Source organism: Ceratotherium simum, chromosome 9 (assembly GCF_057802395.1).
Source record: "Ceratotherium simum simum isolate JZ-2026a chromosome 9, ASM5780239v1, whole genome shotgun sequence".
Taxonomy (NCBI): domain Eukaryota; kingdom Metazoa; phylum Chordata; class Mammalia; order Perissodactyla; family Rhinocerotidae; genus Ceratotherium; species Ceratotherium simum.
The window spans coordinates 1,351,492-1,361,695 of record NC_141908.1 but is presented as its reverse complement, the minus strand read 5'-3'; positions in this window follow the sequence as shown (position 1 = coordinate 1,361,695).

The window sequence follows — 10,204 nt, the reverse complement described above, 5'->3', positions numbered from 1 at the left end:
GATGGGAGAGGAACTCCTGGTTCAAAATTAGGTGCCATTTCTGTTTGGAAAACATTATTCCAGAGAGTAGAACTTCTGTATACAACATATCCTCTCCTTCTGCAAATGAGCTGTTAAATCGCACCAGTTTGACTTCTGGACTGTAGCCAATTCATTTTTCCCAAAAACACACAGACAAGAGAATTCCCCCTCCCCTAAGCCAGGCGAGGAAGGCTTCTCTTTTGTCTGTGGGTTGATAGTTCTCGCTGTCTATCAGTCACGTGACTACAAGCTGCCTTACTAACATCTTTTGGTATTTATTGGTGAATCTTGGCTACAAAAGGGAATCTTGGCTATGAGTTTTCACAAAACCTATAATAACTGACTTGCTTTCCTAGGATACAGTTTTTTTCTTTTCGCGGGGGTTGGGGGAGGGAGATCTTCTGCATTCCTTATGTATTTCCATAAGCTTCCACCAAATCCTCCCTGGTTCTGTTTCCTGGAGGTAGAGCTGCACAGAAATGAAGGGACAGCCATAAATGATGTGGGCTCCTGGGGATACAAACAGCCTCAAGCTACGTAGAAATGAATCACCAAACTTGGCAACACCTTTCTCATTGCTATTCCAACATCCCTTCTGGACAGGTTTTCAAATAAAGCACAGGGAAAGAAAAAGACATACACTGCATGCATATGCTCCCACAGGGAACATATGATTGCTTAAGAAAGGAAGTTAGGTGAGGGGTTTGAGATCAACTTGTCACTGATTTTAGCTTCTAAATTTGCTTCCTATCTCATCTTCCTTCACACTCTATTCTAACGAAGATTTTTAAGTTTTTGGCACATGTGGCATGAAGGGAAAAAAAAACAGTGCCATCATATCCCACAAAGAATACAAGCCCTTCACAATCTGGAGTTTCCAGTAGTCATAAATTTTCTCTAAAGAGAAAGTGTGCTTAAATTCTCATTGCATAAATATAGGAACTGAGTGCTGCAACAGAACATATATGATCTCTTTTACAATATTCTAGTCAGATTGTCACCTAGCATTTGTTCCTATCTCTAGAAAAGAAACAGGGAACTCATTACCTTAAAAAGTTATCATTAAATTGGCAGGCAACTGATTATTTATTAATTAGTAATAAGTATTTCTTTCATACCTACTATTTTCCAGACAGTTTTCAAGGTTCTGAAAGTGAAAAGATAAAAAAGATATAGTTTCCCATTTGTGATGGTTAATTTTCTGTATCATCTTGACTAGTCTATGGTGCCCAGTTGTTGGTCAAACATGAGTCTGATGTTGCTGTGAAAGTATTTTTTAGATATGATTAACATTTAAATCAGTAAACTTTGAGTAAAACAGATCATTCTCCATAATGAGAGTAGGTCTCATCCAATTACTTGAAGGCCTTAACAGCAAAGACTGAAGCTTTCTGAAGAAGATATTCTCCTCAATACTGCAACATAGAAACTCTGCATGAGTTTCCAGTCTGACGCCCTGTGGAATTCAGACTCAAGACTGAAGCATCAACTCTTACATAAATCTTCAGCCCACAGGCCTGCAGTATGGATTTTAGCCTTCCATGCCCAAAAATTGCATGAGGCAATTTCTTGAGAGAGAGAAGCATGAAGAGATATATACCTGTATTTACATATAGATCTCCTATCAGTTCTGTTTCTCTGGAGAACCTTGACTACTACAGATTTTAGTACTGAGAGAGCTTTTAGAAGGACAAAATCCTAACAATGAGCTTTCTAAGTTGGTTCTAGGGTTTCTAGAGTTGGTTCTCTAATTTGATTAAGGTTTCAAGGCACCGATTACTCTATTTCCAGTAGTAAAAGAAAGAACTAATAGTCCACAGTGTGATGTGGCAACAGAAATGCACAAAATATCACCATTGGATACTCCTAATCAAATATTTTAAGAGGCAAGATTCTGAATGACCATGTATTTGATAGCTTAGAACATTTTTGTCAAACTAACAAATATAAAGAGATATACTGGCTCCTCTTAATTGCACTGGACATAGTGGAAAAAGAAAAGTATGAGCTCAGGGAATCAAATTCCTACCTCAAGCAAGGCATAAATGACCTCAAAGCTTCTATGTATGTCCTGAAAGAAAGTCTTATCTACTACAGCTGCAGAGCACAGATTGCTGAAAACCAAACTGAGAGTCTCATCCTGCAAGTGGCTGAATTATAACACAAATTGAATTCCCAATCTTTCTGCATATCTGCTGTTAAAGTGAGGACATTGACTGGGAAGGAATGGGATCCTGAGAGTTGTAATGTGGCCACCTGGGAAAACTCTGATGAAGCTAGGGACATTGAATCTATAAATTCCGATGACTCTTCTTTGCCAGTAAAAGCAGCCTCTCCCTCTCTGTATGAGGAGATTAACTCTGCTTTGCCTGAGGAAGCTGTAATGTCTCCCTGAAGATAGCTTCCTTACAAGACACTGATGATTCTCCTCAGAACCCACCCACCCCCACTCATCTTTGTTTCTACGCCTGTAACTAGACTCAATTCCCAGCAGGCCCCAAAGGTGAGGTACAAGGTGTGGCCAATGAGAAGATGTACTGCACTCCAAAAGAACTACATGATTTTTCCAGTTTATACCAAGAGAAATTTGGGGAATACGTGTGGGAATGAATATTAATAGGGTGGGGAAATGATGGAAGAAACATAAAGTTGAACTGGGCCAAATTTTCATATATGGGCCCACTAAGCAGAGATTCTGGATGAATGTTGCAGCTTGGGAGGTTAAAAAGGGTCTAATTATTTGTTTGGTTGATTGGCTGAAACATGGACCAAAAGGTGGCCTACACTAAATGAAGTTGAAATGGTGACTTGCCTTGGTAGAGGAAAAGATTCAAAGGCTTAGGGAGATTGGAATGTTGGAGTGTGTTCATCATTTAAAACCTGTTCACCTTACCCAGGAGAGCCCAGAGGAGACACCTTTCAGCATTACTGTGAGAAGTAAATTTATGAGAGGAGCCCTAGAATCCTTGAAGAACCCTGTGATTGTCCTTGTCCATAGGTTAGAGATTACAGTAAGAACTGCTGCCACTGAATTGAGAAACTTAGACGTAATGGAGATAGTTGGATCCCAGAGTGGCAGGGGCCAAGTGATGGCACTTAATCACCAAAGGAAAGACAGGCACTGTAATGGACAGCAGACTCAAAACATTAGTCAGAATAGTCTGAATCACAGAGACCTACGGCATTGGCTGGATGATCCGAGTGCCCTCGGAAGTGAAAATATGAGCAGTCTAGTAAATTCTTACTTGACCTATATAAGTCAGAGTAGGGGCTTATGAAGGTCAGAGGATCAGTGGCGTTTTAACTCAGGTCTGTCTCACAGTGGGCCCAGCCTGTCCTCAAACCCATCCTGACATTATTTCTCCAGTTCCGAGATGCATGTTTGTAATAGACATATTCAGCAACTGGAGGAATCCCTCTTTTGGTTCCGTAACCTGCGGAGCAAAGGCTACTCTGGTGGTAAAGACCAAGTGGAAGCTGCTAAAACTGTCTCTACCTAGGAAAATAATAAACCAAAAGCAATACAGCATTCTTGGAGGGATTTCAGAGATGAGTGCCACCATCAAGGACTTAAGGATGCCAGAATAGTGATTCCCACCACGTCCCCATACAACTCACCTATTTGGCCCGTGCAGAAAATAAATGGATCTTGGAGAACAACAGTGGATTATCATAAGCTTAACCAGGTGGTGACTCCAATTGCAGCTGCTGTAACACATGTGGTTTCCTTGCTTGAGCAAATTAACACATCCCCTGGTACCTTGTATGCAGCTATTGATCTGGCAAATGCTTTTTTTCTCCATACGTGTTAGTAAAGATCACCAGAGCAGTTTACTTTCAGCCAGCAAGATTAGCCATACACCTTCTCTGTCCTCTCTTAGGGGTATATCAACTCTTCAACCCTGTCATAATTTAGTTTTCAGGAATCTTGATCACTTTTCCACAAGTTACCACACTGGTCTATTACATTAATGATATTATGCTAATTGGACCCAGTGAGCAAGCAGTAGCAAGACATCTTGACTTATTGATAATACATTTACATATCAGAAGGGATATAAAAATTAAAATTTTTTATAGAATTAAAAATATAAAATATTCATATAAAAATTCTGGGATCCTCTACCTCAGTGAAATCTCTAGGGGTACAGTAGTGTGAAGTATGTAAAGATATCCCCTCTAAGGTGAAGGATAAGTTGTTGCATCTGGCCCCCTCCACAACCAAAAAAGAGGCAAAATGCCTAGAGGTCCTCTTTGTATTTTGGAGACAACACATTATTCATTTGGGTATGCTACCCAGCCCAGTTTTTGAGTGACTCAAAATCTACTAGTTTTGAGTAGGACCCAGAACAAGAGAGGGTTCTGCAATAGGTCCAGGCTGCTGTACAATGTGCTCTGCCACTTGAGCCATGTGACTCATCAGATCATATGCTTGAAGTGTCAGTGGCAGATAGAGATGCTGTTTACAGTCTTTGGCAGGCACATACTCTTAGGATTTTGGAGCAAGACCCTTCTATCCTACATGGATAACTACTTTCCTTTTGAGAAACAGCTTTTGGCTTACTATTGGGCCTTGGTAGAGATGGAATGCTTAACCATGAGCCACCAAGTTACCATGTGACCTAAGTAGCCCATCATGAACTAGATGTTGTCTGACCCACCAAGCCATAAAGTTGGGCAAGCACAGCAACACTCCATCATCAGATGTAAATGTTATAAATGTGATTGGGCCTGAGCAATACCTGAAGTTACAAGTAAGTTACATGAAGAAATGACCCAGATGCCCATGGTCCCCAATCTTGCTACATTGCCTTCTCTCTTCCAGCCCTCAACTATGGTCTGGTGGGCAGTTCTCTAGGATCCATTAACTGAGGAAGAGAAAACTCAGGCCTAGTTTACAAACAGCTCTGTACAATATTCAGGCACCCCCCAAAAGTGGACAGCTGCAGGACTATAGTCCCTTTCTGGGACATAATTGAAGGACAAGGGTGAAGGGAAATCTTCCCAATCGACAGAACTTCAAGCAGTGCACTTGGTAAATCATTTTGGTTAGAAGGACAAATGGCTGGCTGTGTGACTGTATATCAATATATGGGATGTGGCAAATAATTTGACTGGGTGGTCAAAGACTTTGAAGGAACATGATCAGAAAATTGGTGACAAAGAACTCTGGAGAAGAGATACATGGATAGAGCTCTCTGTACAGAAGAAAAAATGTAAAGATATTTGTGTCCCATGTGAATGTTCACCAAAGGGTGACCCCAGTAGAAGAGGATTTTAATCTAATAGGTAAGATGACCCATTCTATGTATACCAGTCAGCATCTTTCCCCTGTCACCCTGTAATTGCTCAATGGGCTCATGAACAAAGTGGCCATGGAGGCAGGGATGGAGATTACACATGGGCTCAGCAACATGGACTTCTTCTCTCCAAGACTGACCTAGCTACTGCCACTGCTGAGTACCCAATCTGCCAGCAGCAGAGACCAGCACTGAGTCCCCAGTATGGCACAATTCTCTGGGTTGATCAGTCAGGTACTTGGTGGCAGGTTGATTACATTGGGCCACTTCCATCATGGAAGCAGCAGTGTTCTGTTCCTACTGGAATAGATCCTCACTGTGGTTATGGATTTGTCTTCCCTGCACACAATGCTTCAGCCGAAACTACCACCCATGGACCAACAGAATGCCTGATCCACTGTCAAGGTATTCCACACAGCATAGCTTCTTATTGAGGAAATCACCTCACAGCAAATTTAGTACAGCAATGGGCCCATGCTCATGAACTTCATTGGTCTTTCTATGTCCCTCACCATCCTAAAGCAGGTAGCTTGACCAAATTGTGAAATGGCCTTTTGAAAACTCAGTTTCAAAGCTAGCTAGGTGGCAATATGGTGCAAGGCTGGGATAAGGTTTTCCAGGAGGCTGTATATGCTCCAAATCAGTGCCCGATGTGTGGTTCTGTTTCTCCCACAGCCAGGATTCATGGGCCCAGGAACCAAGGGGTGGAAATGGGAATGGTACCACTCACTATTATCCCTAGTGACCCACTAGCAAAATTTTTGACTTCCTGTCCCTGCAACCACATGCTCTGCTGGTCTAGAGGTCTTAGTTCCAAAGGGAGGAATTGTTCCATCAGGAAATATAACAATGATTTCATTGAACTGGAAGTTAAGACTGTCACTGGCCATTTTGGACTCCTTATGTCTCTAGATCAACAGGCAAAGAATAGATTTACTCTACTGGCTGGGGTGATTGATCCTGACCATCAAGAGGAAATTGGCCTGCTACTTCACAGTGAAGCTAAAGAATATGTCTGGAATACAGGAGATACCTTAGGATGTCTCTTAGAACTACCATGCCCTGTGATTAAAATTAATGGAATACCACAACAGCCCAACTCAGGCAGGGCTACTAATAGCCCAGCCCCTTCAGGAATGAAGATTTGGGTCACTTCACCAGGTAAACAGCAAGAACCAGCTGAGGTGCTGAGGACAGAGGGAATATTGAATGAGTAGTGGAAGAAGGTACTTATAAATGCCAACTATGACCATGTGACAAGTTACAGAAATGAGGACTGTATACATTATGAGTATTTCTTCCTTATTTTTTATAAATGTGTGTGTGTGATCCTTGTTTTCTTATCTCTCTTTTCCCCTTATCATATTTAAGAACTTTGTTAATTTTACAACGTGGTACTTAAGTTACAGGGTATCAAGGACAAGAGTGAACATCACCCAGGGACTTTGTAATAAAAAGCCTTACCCCAAAGAAAACTCCAAGTCCAGATATCTTCATGGTGAATTCTGTCAAATACTTAAGGAATAAAAAAATACAAATCTTACACAAACTCTTTTAGATAATAGAAGAGGAGAACATAAAGGAGGGAGCAGCCAGTGCTACTTGCAAGAGGGGAATAATAAAGAGCTTCATAGGCAATGAAATACTTGAAGAGTCTTAAAAGGTATGTATATTTGCTGAATATTGGGTTAACATTTATTCCATATAACTTCCACATTGTTATCTCATTTCTAATTGGACCTAGTAAGCAAGAAGTAGTGACTACTCTAGACTCACTGACAAGACATTTGCATATCAGAGGGTGGGAAATCAGTCTGACATAAATCCAGGGGTCCTCTAGCTCAGTGAAATTTCTAGGGGTCCAATGGGGTCTGTTTCTGTCCACCTGACCTAGCAAAGCACATGTAGCCCAACTATCACAGGATGACCTTTGGAATACTCAAAAGGAGGCCTTGGTGACACCACTACCACCTCTGTGTTCCAAGCCCTCATGATTTCTGGCTCATTCATCTGGAAAACTAGCGTTTGTCGATACCACTCTGCAGACAGTGTGGTAGAGTAGTCAGGAGCCCTCATGTTGTGGCATCAGGAAGGTGTGGATCCTCTGCTACTATTGAGCCTTGTGACTTTGAGCAAGTTGCATAAATTCAGTGACACAATTTTTACATTTTCAAAATCAAAATAATAATAGCATCCACCACTAGAACTGTTGGGAAGATTAAATGATAGAATGCATATGAACTCTTCACAAGTTCTCAGGCTTAATAACTGTTTATGCTGTTCTTTTTCTCATTATATAGGTTACTAGAACTGAACACAGCTCTCCTAACAAAGTGGGGCCAAGAACCTTCCTCTCATGATCTGATATGTAGTGAAAGTGAGGTTACTATTAATGAAATCCAGATTTTATCCATTTTTAGTGATCACAGTGCTCTACTAATTCATATTGAAGTTTTTTGGTGGAATCTTTAGGGTTTTCTATATACACTATCACGTCATCAGCAAATAGTAACAGTTTTACTTCTTCTTTTCTGATTTGGATGCCTTTTATTTCTTTTTCCTGCCTAATTTCTCTGGCTAGGACTTCTAATACTATGTTGAATAAAACTGGCAAGAGTGGGCATCCTTGTCTTATTCCTGATCTTAGAGGAAAAGCTTGCAGTTTTTCACAATTGTGTATGATGTTAGCTACGTGGTATGATACTTTTAATATGTTATTGAGTTTGATTTGATGGTATTTTGTTGAGAATTTTTGCATCTATATTCAGTAGGAGTATTGGCCTACAGTTTTCTTTTCTTGTTTTCTGCTTATCTGGTTTTGGTATCAGGGTAATGCTGGCTTCATAAAATGAGTTTAAGAGTGTTCCTCCTTTTCAAATTTTTTGAAAGAGTTTATAAAGGATTGGTGTTAATTCTTTAAATCTTTGTTAGATTTCGCCACGAAAGCCATCTGGTCCTGGGCTTTTCTTTGTTGGCACATTTTTTCTTCTTTTTTTTTTTTTTTTAGATTATCCAGGTTTTTGTTGTTGTTGTTGTTATTTTTACTAGGAAAGAGTCACTCTGAGCTAACATCTGTTGCCAACCTTCCTCTCTTCTTTTTCCTCCCCAAAGCCTCAGTACATAGTTATATATTTTAGTTGTAAGTCCTTCTAGTTCTTCTATGTGAGCTGCTGCCACAACATGGCTACCGACAGACGAGTGGTGCTGTTCCACACACGGGAACTGAATCTGGGCTGCCGAAATGGAGTGCGTTGAATTTTAACCTCTAGGCCGTGAGGGCTGACTCTGTTGGGACATTTTTGATTACTGATTCAATCTGTTTACTGCTTATTGGTCTGTTTAGATTTTCTATTTGTTTCTGAATCAGTTTTTATAGGTTGTATGTTTCTATAAATTTATTTATTTCTTCTATATTGTCCAGTTTAATAGCATATAGTTTTTCATAATAGTCTTTTATGATTCTTTGTATTTCTGTGTTATCAGTTGTAAAATACCCCTTTCATTTATAATTTTATTGATTTGAGTCTTCTCTCTTATTTTCTTGGTTACTCTAGCTGAAGATTTGTCAATTTTTTTTTAATCTTTTCAGAGAACCAGATTCTTAGTTTTGTTTAGCTTTTCTATTGGAAAACTATTTTCTATTTCATTTATTTCTTTTCAAATCTTTATTATTTTCTTCCTTTTGCTAACTTTATACTTAGTTTGTTGTTCTTTTCCTATTTCTTTGAGGTATAATATTTGTTTATTTGATATCTTTCTTTTTTCTTCTTCTTTTTTTTTTTTTGCGGGGAAAGATTTGCCCTGAGCTAACACCTGTTGCCCATCTTCCTATTTTTTTTGGTACCTCCCCTAAGCCAAAGCCCCAGTACATGGTTGTATATCCTAGTTGTAAGTCATTCTAGTTCTTCTATGTAATCCACCACCACAGCATGGCAACTGACAGATGGGTGGTGTGGTTCCACGACCGGGAAGCAAACCTGGGCCACCAAAGCAGTAAGAGTGCTAAACTTTAACCAGTAGGCCATCAGGGCTGGCTCTCTTTCTTCTTTCTTGATGTATGTATTTCTAGCTATAAACTTTCCTCTTAGAACTGCTTTTGCTGCATCTCATAAGTTTTGGTATGTGTTATTTCTATTTTTGTTTGTTTAAGATCTTTTTAATTTCCTTTTTTATTTCTGCTTTGATCCACTTATTGCCCAGGAATGTGTTGTTTAATTTCCATATATTTGTGAATTTTTCAGTTTTCATTCTGTTATTAATTTCTAATTTCATACTTAAACAAATATTTCTAAGTGAAATAAGCCAGTGTGAAAGGCTACATATTGTATAATACCATTTATATGACATTCTGGAAAAAAAGTATAGAGACAGTAAACAGATAAGTGATCATTAGGGGTTTGGGGAGGGAGAGATGGCTAAACTGCTGAAGCACAGGGATTACCAATTTTACACTTAATTTTTTAAGAGCATTTTTAGCCTCACAGCAAAATTAAGATGGGTCAGAGATTTCTCATATACCCCCACCCCACATATGCATACTCTCTCCCATTGTTAACATCCCTCACCAGAGTGAGTGGTAATTTTGTCACAATTGATGATCCTACATTAAAACATCATTATCGGGCCGGCTCCATGGCTTAGCGGTTAAGTGCGTGCGCTCTGATGCTGGCGGCCCGGGTTCGGATCCTGGGCGCGCCCCGAGGCACCACTTCTCCGTCCAACGTGAGGCCGAGTCCCACGTACAGCAACTAGAAGGATGTGAACCTATGACATACAACTATCTACTGGGGCTTTGGGGGGAAAAAACTGAATAAATAAAATCTTTAAAAAAAAAAAAACATCATTATCAACTGAACCAAGAAGAAATAGAGAATCTGAATACA